A 17,639-nucleotide genomic window follows, 5' to 3' on the forward strand; every position below is an offset into this window, starting at 1 on the left:
TGGAAACGCTTGGATTTGTTTCGTAACGTTTGTAAATGTTTGGCTTAAATTGCTAAAAAGGTGAAGCGTTTGGATTTGTTTCGTAACGTTTGTAAAGGTTTGGCGTAAATCGCTAAAAAGGTGAAACGTTTGATTTGTTTCGTAACGTTTGTAAACTTTTGGCTTAAATCGCTAAAAAGGTGAAACTTTTGGATTTGTTTCATAACGTTTGTAAACGTTTGGCCTAAATCGCTAAAAAGGTTCAAAGTTTGGAGTTGTTTTGTAACGTTTGCAAACATTTGGCTTAAATCGCTAAAAACGTGAAACGTTTGGATTTGTTTCTTAACGTTTGCAAATGTTTGGCTTAAATAGCTAAAAAGGTGAAACAGTTGGATTTGTTTCTAACGTTTGTAAACGTTTGGCTTAAATTGCTAAAATGGTGAAACACTTGGATTTGTTTCTAAACGTTTGTAAATGTTTGGCTTAAATTACTAAAAAGGGGAAACGTTTGGATTTGTTTCGTAGCGTTTCTACACGTTTGGCTTAAATCGCTAAAAAGGTGAAACGTTTGGATATGTTTCCAAACGTTTTTAAACGTTTGGCTTAAATTGCTAAAAAGGGGAAACGTTTGGATTTGTTTCATAACCTTTGTAATCTTTTGGCTTAAATTGCTATAAAGGGGAATCTCTTGGATTTGTTTTGTAACGTTTGTAAACGTTTTGCTTAAATTGCTAAACAGGTGAAACGCTTGGATTTGTTTCGTATTGTTTGTAAATGTTTGGCTTACATTTCTAAAAAGGGTAAACATTTGGATTTGTTTCGTAGCATTTGTAAACTTTTAACTTAAATCGCTAAAAAGGTGAAACGTTTGGATTTGTTTCGTAATGCTTGTAAACATTTGGCTTAAATCGCTAAAATGGGGAAACGTTTGTATTTGTTCTGTAACGTTTGGCTTAAATTGATAAAATGGTTAAACGCTTGGATTTGTTTTGTAACGTTTGTAAACGTTTGGCTTAAACTGCTAAAACGGTGAAACACTTGGATTTATTTTGTAATGTTATTAAACGTTTGGCTTAAATTGCTAAAAAGGTTAAATGCTTTGTTTTGTTTCGTAATGTTTGTAAACGTTTTGAATTTGTTTCGTATCGTTATAAACGTTTGGTTTTATTTCGTAACGTTTGTAAACGCTTGGCTTAAATCGCTAAAAATGTGAAACGTTTGGATTTATTTCGTAACGTTTGGCTTAAATCGCTAAAAATGCGAAACGTTTGGATTTGTTTCATAACGTTTGTAAACGTTTGGCATAAATCGCTAAAAAGGTGAAATGTTTGGATTGTTTTGTAACGTTTGCAAACGTTTGGCTTAAATCGCTAAAAAGGTCAAACCTTTGGATTTGTTTCGTAAAGTTTGTAAACGTTTGTCTTAAATTGCTAAAAAGGGGGAATGTTTGGACTTTTTTCGTAGCGTTTGTAAACGTTTGGCTTAAATCGCTAAAAAGGGGAAACGTTTGGATTTGTTTCGTACCGTTTGTAAATGTTGGGCTTAAATCGCTAAAAGGTGAAACGTTTGGATATGTTTTGTAACGGTTGTAAACGTTTGGCTTATACTGCTAAAAAGGTTAAACGCTTGGTTTTGTTTCGTAACGTTTGTAAACGTTTAGCTTAAATTGCTAAATATAGGAAAAATTGGGATTTGTTTCATAGCATTTGTAAACGTTTGGCTTCAATCGCTAACAATGTGAAATGTTTGGATTTATTTCGCAACGTTTGTAAACGTTTGGCTTAAATAGCGTAAAAGGGGAAACGTTTGGATTTCTTTCGTAACGTTTTAAACGTTTGGCTTAAAACACTATAATAGGGAAACTTTTGGATTTGTTTCATAACGTTTGTAAATGTTTGGCTTAAATCGCTAATAAGGTGAAACATTTGGTTTTGTTTCGTAACGTTTGTAAACGTTTTGCTTAAATTGCTAAAAAGGTGAAACGCTTGGATTTTTTTCGTAATGTTTTTGAACTTTTGGCTTAAATGTCTAAAAAGGCTGAACGCTTGGATTTGTTTCGTAACGTTTGTAAACGTTTGGTTTTATTTCGTTACGTTTGGATTTGTTTCGTAACGTTTGTAAACGTTTGGCTTAGATCGCTAAAAAGGTGAAACATTTGTATGGGTTTTGCAACTTTTATAAACTTTTGGCTTAAATTGCTCAAATGGTGAAACGCTTGGATTTGTTTCTTAACGTTTTAAACATTTGGTTTTGTTTCGTAATGTTTGTAAATGTTTGGCTTAAATCGCAAAAAAGGTGAAACGTTTAGATTTGTTTCGTAATGTTTGGAAACGTTTGGCTTAAATCGCTAAAAAAGGAAAACGTTTGGATTTGTTTTGTAACATTTTTATACGTTTGGATTTGTTTTGTAATGTTTTTAAACGTTTGGCTTAAATTGCTAAAAAGGTGAAACGCTTGGATTTGTTTCGTAACGTTTGTAAACTTTTTGCTTAAATCGCTAAAAAGGTGAAACGTTTGGATTTATTTCGTAACGTTTGTAAACGTTTGGTTTTATTTCGTAACGTCTATAAATGTTTGGCTTAAAACGCTAAAAAGGTGAAACGTTTGGTTTTGTTTCGTAAAGTTTGTAAACTTGGCTTAAATTGCTAAAGATATGAAACATTTGGATTTGTTTCTTAACGTTTGTAAATTTTTGTTTTAAATCGCTTAAAAGGTGAAACGTTTGGATTTGTTTCTTAACATTTGTAAACTTTTGGCCTAAATTGCTAAAAAGGGTTTCGTAACGTTTTAAATGTTTGGATCAATTTCGTAACGTTTATAAACGTTTGACAGGCATTAAATCGCTAAAAAGGTGAAACATTTGGATTTGTTTCGTTACGTTTGTAAACATTTGCCTTATATCACTAAAAAGGTGAAACGTTTGGCTTAAATCGCTAAAAAGGTGAAACATTTGGATTTGTTTCGTAACATTTGTAAATGTTTGGCTTAAATCGCTAAAGAGGTGAAACGTTTGGATTTAAATTGCTAAAAAGGTGAAACGTTTGTATTTGTTTCGTAATGTTTGTAAAAGTTTGGCTTAAATCGCTAAAAAAGGGAAACATTTGGATTTGTATTGTAACGTTTGTAAACGATTGGCTTATATCGCTAAAAAGGTGAAACGTTTGGTTTTGTTTTGTAACGTTTGGTTAAAATTGCTAAATAGTGAAACAGTTGGATTTATTTCGTAGGGTTTGTAAATATTTGGCATAAATCGTTAAAAAGGTGAAATGGTTGGATTTGTTTCGTAAAGTTTGTAAACGTTCAACTTAAATCGCTTAAAAGGTGAAACATTTGGTTTTGTTTTGTAACGTTTGTAAACGTTCGACTTAAATAACTAAAAAGGTGAAACGTTTGGTTTTGTTTCGTAATGTTTTTAAACGTTCGGGTTAAATCGCTAAAAAGGGGAAACGTTTTGATTTTTTTCGTAACGTTTGTAAATGTTTGTCTTAAATTGCTAAAAAGGTGAAACGTTTGGATTTGTTTCGTAACGTTTGTAAACAATTGGTTTTGTTTCGTAATATTTGTAAACGTTTGTCTTAAATCGCCAAAAATGTGAAACGTTTGGATTTGTTTTGTAACGTTTTAAACGTTTTAAACGTTTCATTTTGTTTCGTAACGTTTGTAAACGTTTGGCTTAAATCACTAAAAAGGTGAAACGTTTGGATTTGTTTCGTAACGTTTGGCCTAAATTGCTAAAAAGGGGAAACGTTTGGATTTGTTTCGTAACATTTGTAAACGTTTACCTTTAATCGCTAAAAAGGCAAAACGTTTGGATTTGTTTTGTAATGTTCGTAAACGTTTGGCTTAAATCGCTAAAAAGTTGAAACGTTTGGATTTTTTTCGTAATGTTTTCCATATTTGGCTTAAATCGCTAAAATGGGGAAATATTTGGATTTTTTTCATAATGTTTGTAAACGTTTGACATAAATCGCTAAAAAGGCGAAATGTTTGAATTATTTCTATAACGTTTGTAAACGTTTGGCTTATATTACTAAAAAGGTGAAACGCATGGATTTGTTTTGTAACGTTTGTAAACGTTTGGCTTAAATCGTTAAAAAGGTGAAACGTTTGGATTTGTTTGGTAATAGGGAAACGTTTGGATTTGTTTCGAAATATATCCAAAAGTTTACAACATTACGGAACAGAAACAAACATTTCACATTTTTAGCAATCTAAGCCAAACGTTTATAAACATTTCGAAACAAATCCAAATGTTTCACCTTTTAAGCGATTGAAGCCAAACGTTTACAAACGTTACGAAACAAATTCAAACGTTTCCCCATTTTAGCAATTTAAGCCAACTATTTATAAACGTTACGAAACAAAACCAAATGTTAACAAACGTTACGAAAAAAATCCAAACATTTACAAATGTTACGAAACAAATCAAAACGTTTCCCCATTTGAGCGATATAGGCCAAACGTTTACAAACTCTACGAAACAAATCCAGACGTTTCACCTTTTTAGCGATTTTAACCAAACGTTACGAAACAAATCCAAACGTTTACGAACATTACGGAAGAAAAACAAACTTTTCACATTTTTAGCAATTTAAGCCTAACATTTACAAACATTACGAAACAAATCCTAACGTTTCACATTTTTAGCGATTGAAGCCAAACGTTCACAAACGTGAAGAAACAAACCCAAACGTGCCATTTTTGCGATTTAAGCCAAACGTTTATAAACGTTACGAAATAAATCCAAATGTTTACAAACGTTACGAAACAAATCCAAACGTTTCCCCATTTTATAGAATTAAGCCAAACGTTTACAAACATTACAAAACAAATCCAAATATAACCCCTTTTTAGTGATTTAAGACAAACGTTTACAAACATTACGAAACAAAACCAAACGTTTTACCTTTTTAGCGATTTAAGCCAAATTTTTAAAACGTTCTCAAATATATATAAAAGTTTACAAACATTATGGAACAAAAACAAACGTTTCACATTTGCAGCAATTTCAGCCAAACGTTTACAAACGTTTCGAAACAAATACAAATGTTTCACCATTTTAGCGATTGAAGCCAAACGTATACAACAGTTACGAAACAAATTCAAACGTTTTCCCATTTTAGTGATTTAAGCTAAACGTTTATAAACGTTACGAAACAAAACCAAACGTTTACAAACGTTACAAAACAAATCCAAACATTTACAAACGTAAGAAATAAATCCTAACGTTTCCCCATTGTAGTGATTTAAGCCAAACGTTGACAAACGTTACGAAACAAATCCAAACATTTCACCTTTTTAGCGATTTAAACCACTGTTTACAATCGTTTGCAAACGTTGCGAAAAAAAATAAACTTTTCACATTTTTAGTAATTTAAGCCAAATATTTACAAACGTTACGAAACAAATCCAAACGTTTGACCTTTTCAGCGATTGAAGCCAAACGTTTACAAACGTGAAGAAAAAAATCCAAACGTTTCCCCATTTTAGCAATTTAAGCCAAACGTTTATAAACGTTACGAAACAAATCTATATGTTTACAAACGTTACGAAACAAATCCAAACGTTTCCCCATTTTAGAGATTTATGCCAAACGTTTACAAACGTCACAAAAAAACAAATCCAAATGTTTTCCCTATTTAGCGACTTATGCCAAACGTTTTCAAATGTTACGAAAGAAATCCAGACGTTTTCCCATTTTAGCGATTTAAGCCAAACGTTTACAAACGTTCCTAAACAAATCCGAACATTTCCCCTTTTTTGCTATTGAAGCCAAACGTTTACAAACATTATGAAACATATCCAAATGTTTTACCTTTTTAGCGATTTAAGCAAAACTTTTACGAACGTGACGAAACAAATCTAAACATTTCACCTTCTTTGCGAGTTAAGTCAAATGTTTACAAACGTTACAAAAACAAATCCAAATGTTTCCCCATTTTAGCGATTTAAACCAAACGTTTAAAACGTTACGAAAAAAATCCAAACGTTTCACCTTTTTAGCGATTTAAGCTTAACGTTTACGAACGTTAGGAAACAAATCCAAGTGTTACACCTTTTTGGCCATATAAGCCAAACGTTTACAAACGTTAGGAAACAAATGCAAACGTTTTACCATTTTAGCGATTTAAGCCAAACATTTTGAAATAAAACCAAACGTTTCGCTTTTTCAGCGATTTAAATCAAACGTTTACAAACTTTACGGAACAAAAACAAATGTTTCACCTTTTTAGCAATTTAAGCCAAACGTTTAAAACGTTGCGAATCAAATCCAAGCGTTTTACCTATTTATCAATTTATGCCAAACGTTTATAAACGTTACAAGACAAATCCAAACGTTTCACATTTTTAGCGATATAAGCCAATCGTTTACAAATGTTATGAAATAAATCCAAGGGTTTTCCCATTTTAGCGATTTAAGCCAAACTTTTACAAACGTTACGAAACAAATTCAAGCGTTTCACCATTTTAGCGATTTAAGATAAACTTTTACAAACGATACAAAACAAAACCAAAGGTTTAAAACTATACATAACAAATCCAAACGTTTCACATTTTCAGCAATTTAAGCCAAATTCTTACAAACGTTACGAAACAAAGCCAAACGTTTACAAACTTTACAAAACAAATCCAATTGTTTCGCCCTTTTAGCAATTTAAGCCAAACGTTTACAAACATTACGGAACAAATGCAAATGTTTTCCAATTTTAGGGATTTAAGCCAAATGTTTAAAACATTACGAAAAGAATCCAAACGTTTTCCCTTTTTAGCCATATAAGCCAAACGTTTACAAACGTTACGAAACAAATTTAAGCGTTTCACCTTTTTAGCATTTTAAGCCAAACGTTTAGAAACGTTACGAAACAAATCCAAGTGTTACACCTTTTTAGCATTTTAAGCCAAACTCTTACAAACATTACAAAACAAATCTAAACGTTTCACCTTTTTAGCGATTGAAGCCAAACGTTTACAAATGTTATAAAACAAAGCCAAATGTTTACAAACGTTACGAAACAAATTTAAGCGTTTAACCTTTTTAGCAATTTAAGCCAAACGTTTACAAAAGTTACGAAACAAAATCAAACGTTTCCCCTTTTTAGTGATTTAAGCCAAACTTTTACAAATTTTTAATGATTGAAGCCAAACGTTTACAAACGTTACGAAAAAAATCCAAACGTTTCACCTTTTTAGCAATTTATGCCAAACGTTTACAAACGTTACGAAACTAATCAAAACGTTTTGCTTTTTTAGTTTAAGCCAAATGTTTACAAATGTTACGAAACAAATCCAAAAGTTTTCCCATTTAAGCGATATAAGCCAAACATTTACAAACGTTACGAAACAAATCAAAACGTTTCACCTTTTTAGCAATTTAGGCCAAACGTTTACAAATGTTAAGAAACAAAAGCAAACGTTTAAAACGTATCGAAACAAATCCAAACGTTTCACATTTTTAGCGATTTATGCCAAACGTTTACAAACGTCACGGAACAAAACTAAACGTTGCCCATTTTTAGTGGTATAAGCCAAATGTTTACAAACGTTATGAAACAAATGCAAGCGTTTCACCTTTTTAGCGATTTAAGCCAAACGTTTACAAAAGTTACGAAATAAATCCATGCGTTTCACCTTATTAGCAATTTAAGCAAAACGTTACGAAACAAATCCAAACGGTTCACCTTTTTAGCCATTTAAGCCAAACGTTTATAAACGTTACGAAACAAAACCAATCGTTTAACCTTTTTATCGATTTATGCCAAATGTTTACAAACGTTACGAAACAAAACCAATCGTTTAAATCCAAACTTTAACATTACTGAACAAAAACAAAGGTTTCCCATTTTTAGTAATTTAAGCCAAACATTTACAAATCTTACGAAACAAATCCAACCATTTCACCCTTTTCGCAATTTAAGCCAAACGTTTACAAACGTTGCAAAGAAAATCCAAATGTTTCCCCATTTTAGCGATTTAAGCCAAACGTGTAAAACGTTACGAAAAGAATCCAAACGTTTTTACAAACATTACGAAACAAATCCAACCGTTTCACATTTTTAGAATTTTAAGCCAAAAGTTTAGAAACGTTACGAAACAAATCCAAGCGTTTCACCTTTTTAGCGATTTAAGCCAAACATTTACAAAAGTTACCAAACAAATCCAAGCAATTCACCTTTTTAGCAATTTAAAAAAAACGTTTACAAACGTTACGAAACAAATCCAAACTTTTCACCTTTTTAGCAATTTAAACCAAACGTTTACAAACGTTTCGAAATAAAACCAAATGTTAAACCTTTTTAGTGATTTAAGCCAAATCTTTAAAAAATTACGAAATAAATCCAAACGTTTAAAAACATCACGGAACAGAAACAAACGTTTCACAGTTTTAGCGATTTAAGCCAAACGTTTACAAACGTTACGAAACAAATCCAAGCGTTTCACCTTTTTAGCGATTTAAGCCAAACTTTTACAAATGATACGAAACAAAACCAAACGTTTAAAACGTTACGAAACAAATCCAAACGTTTCACGTTTTCAGCAACTTAAGCCAAATTCTTAGAAACGTTACGAAACAAAGCCAAACGTTTACAAACGTTACAAAACAAATCCAATCGTTTCGCCCTTTTAGCAATTTAAGGCAAACATTTACAAACGTTACGAAACAAATCAAAATGTTTCCCAATTTTAGGGATTTAAGCCAAACGTTTAAAACGTTACGAAAAGAATCCAAACGTTTTCCCTTTTTAGCCATATAAGCCAAACGTTTACAAACGTTACGAAACAAATTTAAGCATTTCACCATTTTAGCATTTTAAGCCAAACGTTTAGAAACGTTACGAAACAAATCCAAGCGTTTCACCTTTTTAGCATTTTATGCCAAACGTTTACAAACATTACAAAACAAATCCAAACGTTTCCCCTTTTTAGCGATTGATGCCAAACGTTTACAAATGTTACGATACAAAGCCAAACGTTTACAAACGTTACGAAACAAATCCAAGAGTTTAACCTTTTTAGCAATTTAAGCCAAACGTTTACAAACGTTACGAAACAAATCCAAACGTTTTCCCTTTTTAGTGATTTAAGCCAAACTTTTACAAATTTTTAGTGATTGAAGCCAAACATTTACAACCGTTACGAAACAAATCCAAACGTTTCACCTTTTTAGCGATTTAAGCCAAATGTTTACAAACACTACAAAACAAATCCAAATGTTTCTCCATTTTAGCGATTTATGCCAAACATTTACAAATGTTACGAAACTAATCCAAACGTTTCACCTTTTTAGTTTAAGCCAAATGTTTACAAACATTACCAAACAAATCCAAAATTTACCCCATTTTAGCGATTTAAGCCAAACGTTTACAAACCTTACGAAACAAATCAAAATGTTTCACTTTTTTAGCAATTTAAGCCAAACGTTTTACAAACATTACGAAACAAATCCAACCGTTTCACCTTTTTAGAATTTTAAGCCAAAAGTTTAGAAACGTTACGAATCAAATCCAAGCGTTTCACCTTTTTAGCGATTTAAGCCAAACGTTTACAAAAGTTACGAAACAAATCCAAGCAATTCACCTTTTTAGCAATTTAAGCAAAACATTTACAAACGCTACGAAACAAATCCAAACGGTTCACCTTTTTAGCAATTTAAACCAAACGTTTACAAACGTTACGAAACAAAACTAATTGTTTAACCTTTTTAGTGATTTAAGCCAAATCTTTAAAAAATTACGAAATAAATCCAAACGTTTACAAACATCACGGAACAGAAACAAACGTTTCACAGTTTTATCAATTTAAGCCAAACGTTTACAAACGTTACGAAACAAATCCAAGCGTTTCACATTTTTAGCGATTTAAGCCAAACTTTTACAAACAATACGAAACAAAACCAAACGTTTAAAACGTTATGAAATAAATCCATACGTTTCACGTTTTCAGCAATTTAAGCCAAATTCTTAGAAAGGTTACGAAACAAAGCCAAACGTTTACAAACGTTACAAAACAAATACAATCGTTTCGCCCTTTTAGCAATTTAAACCAAACGTTTACAAACGTTACGAAACAAATACAATGTTTACAAACTTTTACATTTTTAGCGATTTAAGCCAAACGTTTAAAACATTACGAAAAGAATCCAAACGTTTCCCCTTTTTAGCAATATAAGCCAAACGTTTACAAACGTTACGAAACAAATTTAAGCATTTCACCTTTTTAGCATTTTAAGCCAAACGTTTAGAGACGTTACGAAACAAATCCAAGCGTTTACAAAACGTTACGAAACAAAGCCAAGCGTTTTATCTTTTTAGCAATATAAGACAAACGTTTATAAAAGTTACGAAACAAATCCTAGAGTTTTGCCTTTTTAACAATTTACGCCAAACGTTTACTAACGTTACGAAACAAATCCAAGCGTTTCTCCTTTTTAGTAATTTAAGCCAAACGTTACGAAACAAATCCAAACGTTTCACCTTTTTAGCGATTTAAGCCGAACGTTTACAGACATTATGAAACAAAACCAAACATTTCACCTTTTTAGCAATATAAGCAGAACGTTTACAAACGTTACAAACAAATCCAAATGTTTCTGAATTTAGCGATTTAAGCCAAAACGTTTAAAACGTTACGAAATAAATCCAAACATTATGTTTCACCATTTTAGCGATTGAAGCAAAACGTTTACAACCGTTACAAAACAAAACCACATGTTTCACCTTTTTAGCAATTTAAGCCAAACGTTTACAAATTTTCTGAAACAAATACAAAAGTTTCACCTTTTTAGCGATTTAAGCCAAACGTTTACAAAGGTTATGAAACAACTCCTAATGTTTCGCCTTTTTTAGCAATATAAGCAAAACGTTTCAAACGTTACAAAAACAAATCCAAGCATTTTATCTTTTAAGCATTTTAAGCCAAACGTTTACAAACGTTACGAAACAAATCCAAGCGTTTCACCTTTTTAGCGATTTGAGCCAAACGTTTACAAATGTTACGAATCAAAACCAAACATTTAAACGTTACTAAACAAATCCAAACGTTTCACATTTTTTGCGATTTAAGCCAAACATTTACAAACATTACGAAACAAATCCAAACGTTTCACCTTTTTAGTGATTTATGCCAAACGTTTACAAACGTTACGAAAGAAATGAAAACGTTTTACCTTTTTAGTGATTGAAGCCAAACATTTACAAACGTTACGAAAAAAATCCAAACGTTTCACATTTTTAGCAATTTAAGCCAAACGTTTACAAAAGTTAAGAAATAAAAACCTGGTGTTTCACCTTTTTATCAATTTAAGCCAAACGTTTACAAACGTTACGAAACTAATCAAAACGTTTTGCTTTTTTAGTTTAAGCCAAATGTTTACAAATGTTACGAAACAAATCCAAAAGTTTTCCCATTTTAGCGATATAAGCCAAACATTTACAAACGTTACGAAACAAATCAAAACGTTTCACCTTTTTAGCAATTTAGGCCAAACGTTTACAAATGTTAAGAAACAAAAGCAAACGTTTAAAACGTATCGAAACAAATCCAAACGTTTCACATTTTTAGCGATTTATGCCAAACGTTTACAAACGTCACGGAACAAAACTAAACGTTGCCCATTTTTAGTGGTATAAGCCAAATGTTTACAAACGTTATGAAACAAATGCAAGCGTTTCACCTTTTTAGCGATTTAAGCCAAACGTTTACAAAAGTTACGAAATAAATCCATGCGTTTCACCTTATTAGCAATTTAAGCAAAACGTTACGAAACAAATCCAAACGGTTCACCTTTTTAGCCATTTAAGCCAAAAGTTTATAAACGTTACGAAACAAAACCAATCGTTTAACCTTTTTATCGATTTATGCCAAATGTTTACAAACGTTACGAAACAAAACCAATCGTTTAAATCCAAACTTTAACATTACTGAACAAAAACAAAGGTTTCCCATTTTTAGTAATTTAAGCCAAACATTTACAAATCTTACGAAACAAATCCAACCATTTCACCCTTTTCGCAATTTAAGCCAAACGTTTACAAACGTTGCAAAGAAAATCCAAATGTTTCCCCATTTTAGCGATTTAAGCCAAACGTGTAAAACGTTACGAAAAGAATCCAAACGTTTTTACAAACATTACGAAACAAATCCAACCGTTTCACATTTTTAGAATTTTAAGCCAAAAGTTTAGAAACGTTACGAAACAAATCCAAGCGTTTCACCTTTTTAGCGATTTAAGTCAAACATTTACAAAAGTTACCAAACAAATCCAAGCAATTCACCTTTTTAGCAATTTAAGAAAAACGTTTACAAACGTTACGAAACAAATCCAAACTTTTCACCTTTTTAGCAATTTAAACCAAACGTTTACAAACGTTACGAAATAAAACCAAATGTTAAACCTTTTTAGTGATTTAAGCCAAATCTTTAAAAAATTACGAAATAAATCCAAACGTTTAAAAACATCACGGAACAGAAACAAACGTTTCACAGTTTTAGCGATTTAAGCCAAACGTTTACAAACGTTACGAAACAAATCCAAGCGTTTCACCTTTTTAGCGATTTAAGCCAAACTTTTACAAATGATACGAAACAAAACCAAACGTTTAAAACGTTACGAAGCAAATCCAAACGTTTCACGTTTTCAGCAACTTAAGCCAAATTCTTAGAAACGTTACGAAACAAAGCCAAACGTTTACAAACGTTACAAAACAAATCCAATCGTTTCGCCCTTTTAGCAATTTAAGGCAAACATTTACAAACGTTACGAAACAAATCAAAATGTTTCCCAATTTTAGGGATTTAAGCCAAACGTTTAAAACGTTACGAAAAGAATCCAAACGTTTTCCCTTTTTAGCCATATAAGCCAAACGTTTACAAACGTTACGAAACAAATTTAAGCATTTCACCATTTTAGCATTTTAAGCCAAACGTTTAGAAACGTTACGAAACAAATCCAAGCGTTTCACCTTTTTAGCATTTTATGCCAAACGTTTACAAACATTACAAAACAAATCCAAACGTTTCCCCTTTTTAGCGATTGAGGCCAAACGTTTACAAATGTTACGATACAAAGCCAAACGTTTACAAACGTTACGAAACAAATCCAAGAGTTTAACCTTTTTAGCAATTTAAGTCAAACGTTTACAAACGTTACGAAACAAATCCAAACGTTTTCCCTTTTTAGTGATTTAAGCCAAACTTTTACAAATTTTTAGTGATTGAAGCCAAACGTTTACAACCGTTACGAAACAAATCCAAACGTTTCACCTTTTTAGCGATTTAAGCTTAACGTTTACAAACGTTAGGAAACAAATCCAAGTGTTACACCTTTTTGGCCATATAAGCCAAACGTTTACAAACGTTAGGAAACAAATGCAAACGTTTTACCATTTTAGCGATTTAAGCCAAACATTTTGAAATAAAACCAAACGTTTCACTTTTTCAGCGATTTAAATCAAACGTTTACAAACTTTACGGAACAAAAACAAATGTTTCACCTTTTTAGCAATTTAAGCCAAACGTTTAAAACGTTGCGAATCAAATCCAAGCGTTTTACCTATTTATCAATTTATGCCAAACGTTTACAAACGTTACAAGACAAATCCAAACGTTTCACATTTTTAGCGATATAAGCCAATCGTTTACAAATGTTATGAAATAAATCCAAGGGTTTTCCCATTTTAGCGATTTAAGCCAAACTTTTACAAACGTTACGAAACAAATTCAAGCGTTTCACCATTTTAGCGATTTAAGATAAACTTTTACAAACGATACAAAACAAAACCAAAGGTTTAAAACTATACATAACAAATCCAAACGTTTCACATTTTCAGCAATTTAAGCCAAATTCTTACAAACGTTACGAAACAAAGCCAAATGTTTACAAACTTTACAAAACAAATCCAATTGTTTCGCCCTTTTAGCAATTTAAGCCAAACGTTTACAAACATTACGGAACAAATGCAAATGTTTTCCAATTTTAGGGATTTAAGCCAAATGTTTAAAACATTACGAAAAGAATCCAAACGTTTTCCCTTTTTAGCCATATAAGCCAAACGTTTACAAACGTTACGAAACAAATTTAAGCGTTTCACCTTTTTAGCATTTTAAGCCAAACGTTTAGAAACGTTACGAAACAAATCCAAGTGTTACACCTTTTTAGCATTTTAAGCCAAACTCTTACAAACATTACAAAACAAATCTAAACGTTTCACCTTTTTAGCGATTGAAGCCAAACGTTTACAAATGTTATAAAACAAAGCCAAATGTTTACAAACGTTACGAAACAAATTTAAGCGTTTAACCTTTTTAGCAATTTAAGCCAAACGTTTACAAAAGTTACGAAACAAATCCAAACGTTTCCCCTTTTTAGTGATTTAAGCCAAACTTTTACAAATTTTTAATGATTGAAGCCAAACGTTTACAAACGTTACGAAAAAAATCCAAACGTTTCACCTTTTTAGCAATTTATGCCAAACGTTTACAAACGTTACGAAACTAATCAAAACGTTTTGCTTTTTTAGTTTAAGCCAAATGTTTACAAATGTTACGAAACAAATCCAAAAGTTTTTCCATTTAGCGATATAAGCCAAACATTTACAAACGTTATGAAACAAATCAAAACGTTTCACCTTTTTAGCAATTTAGGCCAAACGTTTACAAATGTTAAGAAACAAAAGCAAACGTTTAAAACGTATCGAAACAAATCCAAACGTTTCACATTTTTAGCGATTTATGCCAAACGTTTACAAACGTCACGGAACAAAACTAAACGTTGCCCATTTTTAGTGGTATAAGCCAAATGTTTACAAAAGTTATGAAACAAATGCAAGCGTTTCACCTTTTTAGCGATTTAAGCCAAACGTTTACAAAAGTTACGAAATAAATCCATGCGTTTCACCTTATTAGCAATTTAAGCAAAACGTTACGAAACAAATCCAAACGGTTCACCTTTTTAGCCATTTAAGCCAAACGTTTATAAACGTTACGAAACAAAACCAATCGTTTAACCTTTTTATCGATTTATGCCAAATGTTTACAAACGTTACGAAACAAAACCAATCGTTTAAATCCAAACTTTAACATTACTGAACAAAAACAAAGGTTTCCCATTTTTAGTAATTTAAGCCAAACATTTACAAATCTTACGAAACAAATCCAACCATTTCACCCTTTTCGCAATTTAAGCCAAACGTTTACAAACGTTGCAAAGAAAATCCAAATGTTTCCCCATTTTAGCGATTTAAGCCAAACGTGTAAAACGTTACGAAAAGAATCCAAACGTTTTTACAAACATTACGAAACAAATCCAACCGTTTCACATTTTTAGAATTTTAAGCCAAAAGTTTAGAAACGTTACGAAACAAATCCAAGCGTTTCACCTTTTTAGCGATTTAAGCCAAACATTTACAAAAGTTACCAAACAAATCCAAGCAATTCACCTTTTTAGCAATTTAAGAAAAACGTTTACAAACGTTACGAAACAAATCCAAACTTTTCACCTTTTTAGCAATTTAAACCAAACGTTTACAAACGTTTCGAAATAAAACCAAATGTTAAACCTTTTTAGTGATTTAAGCCAAATCTTTAAAAAATTACGAAATAAATCCAAACGTTTAAAAACATCACGGAACAGAAACAAACGTTTCACAGTTTTAGCGATTTAAGCCAAACGTTTACAAACGTTACGAAACAAATCCAAGCGTTTCACCTTTTTAGCGATTTAAGCCAAACTTTTACAAATGATACGAAACAAAACCAAACGTTTAAAACGTTACGAAACAAATCCAAACGTTTCACGTTTTCAGCAACTTAAGCCAAATTCTTAGAAACGTTACGAAACAAAGCCAAACGTTTACAAACGTTACAAAACAAATCCAATCGTTTCGCCCTTTTAGCAATTTAAGGCAAACATTTACAAACTTTACGAAACAAATCAAAATGTTTCCCAATTTTAGGGATTTAAGCCAAACGTTTAAAACGTTACGAAAAGAATCCAAACGTTTTCCCTTTTTAGCCATATAAGCCAAACGTTTACAAACGTTACGAAACAAATTTAAGCATTTCACCATTTTAGCATTTTAAGCCAAACGTTTAGAAACGTTACGAAACAAATCCAAGTGTTTCACCTTTTTAGCATTTTATGCCAAACGTTTACAAACATTACAAAACAAATCCAAACGTTTCCCCTTTTTAGCGATTGAGGCCAAATGTTTACAAATGTTACGATACAAAGCCAAACGTTTACAAACGTTACGAAACAAATCCAAGAGTTTAACCTTTTTAGCAATTTAAGCAAAACGTTTACAAACGTTACGAAACAAATCCAAACGTTTTCCCTTTTTAGTGATTTAAGCCAAACTTTTACAAATTTTTAGTGATTGAAGCCAAACGTTTACAACTGTTACGAAACTAATCCAAACGTTTCACCTTTTTAGCGATTTAAGCCAAATGTTTACAAACACTACAAAACAAATCCAAATGTTTCTCCATTTTAGCGATTTATGCCAAACATTTACAAATGTTACGAAACTAATCCAAACGTTTCACCTTTTTAGTTTAAGCCAAATGTTTACAAACATTACCAAACAAATCCAAAATTTACCCCATTTTAGCGATATAAGCCAAACGTTTACAAACCTTACGAAACAAATCAAAATGTTTCACTTTTTTAGCAATTTAAGCCAAACGTTTTACAAACATTACGAAACAAATCCAACCGTTTCACCTTTTTAGAATTTTAAGACAAAAGTTTAGAAACGTTACGAATCAAATCCAAGCGTTTCACCTTTTTAGCGATTTAAGCCAAACGTTTACAAAAGTTACGAAACAAATCCAAGCAATTCACCTTTTTAGCAATTTAAGCAAAACATTTACAAACGCTACGAAACAAATCCAAACGGTTCACCTTTTTAGCAATTTAAACCAAACGTTTACAAACGTTACGAAACAAAACTAATTGTTTAACCTTTTTAGTGATTTAAGCCAAATCTTTAAAAAATTACGAAATAAATCCAAACGTTTACAAACATCACGGAACAGAAACAAACGTTTCACAGTTTTATCAATTTAAGCCAAACGTTTACAAACGTTACGAAACAAATCCAAGCGTTTCACATTTTTAGCGATTTAAGCCAAACTTTTACAAACAATACGAAACAAAACCAAACGTTTAAAACGTTATGAAATAAATCCATACGTTTCACGTTTTCAGCAATTTAAGCCAAATTCTTAGAAAGGTTACGAAACAAAGCCAAACGTTTACAAACGTTACAAAACAAATACAATCGTTTCGCCCTTTTAGCAATTTAAACCAAACGTTTACAAACGTTACGAAACAAATACAATGTTTACAAACTTTTACATTTTTAGCGATTTAAGCCAAACGTTTAAAACATTACGAAAAGAATCCAAACGTTTCCCCTTTTTAGCAATATAAGCCAAACGTTTACAAACGTTACGAAACAAATTTAAGCATTTCACCTTTTTAGCATTTTAAGCCGAACGTTTAGAGACGTTACGAAACAAATCCAAGTGTTTACAAAACGTTACGAAACAAAGCCAAGCGTTTTACCTTTTTAGCAATATAAGACAAACGTTTACAAAATTTACGAAACAAATCCTAGAGTTTTGCCTTTTTAACAATTTACGCCAAACGTTTACTAACG

Source organism: Mercurialis annua, linkage group LG1-X (assembly GCF_937616625.2).
Source record: "Mercurialis annua linkage group LG1-X, ddMerAnnu1.2, whole genome shotgun sequence".
In the NCBI taxonomy this organism is placed as follows: Eukaryota; Viridiplantae; Streptophyta; class Magnoliopsida; order Malpighiales; family Euphorbiaceae; genus Mercurialis; species Mercurialis annua.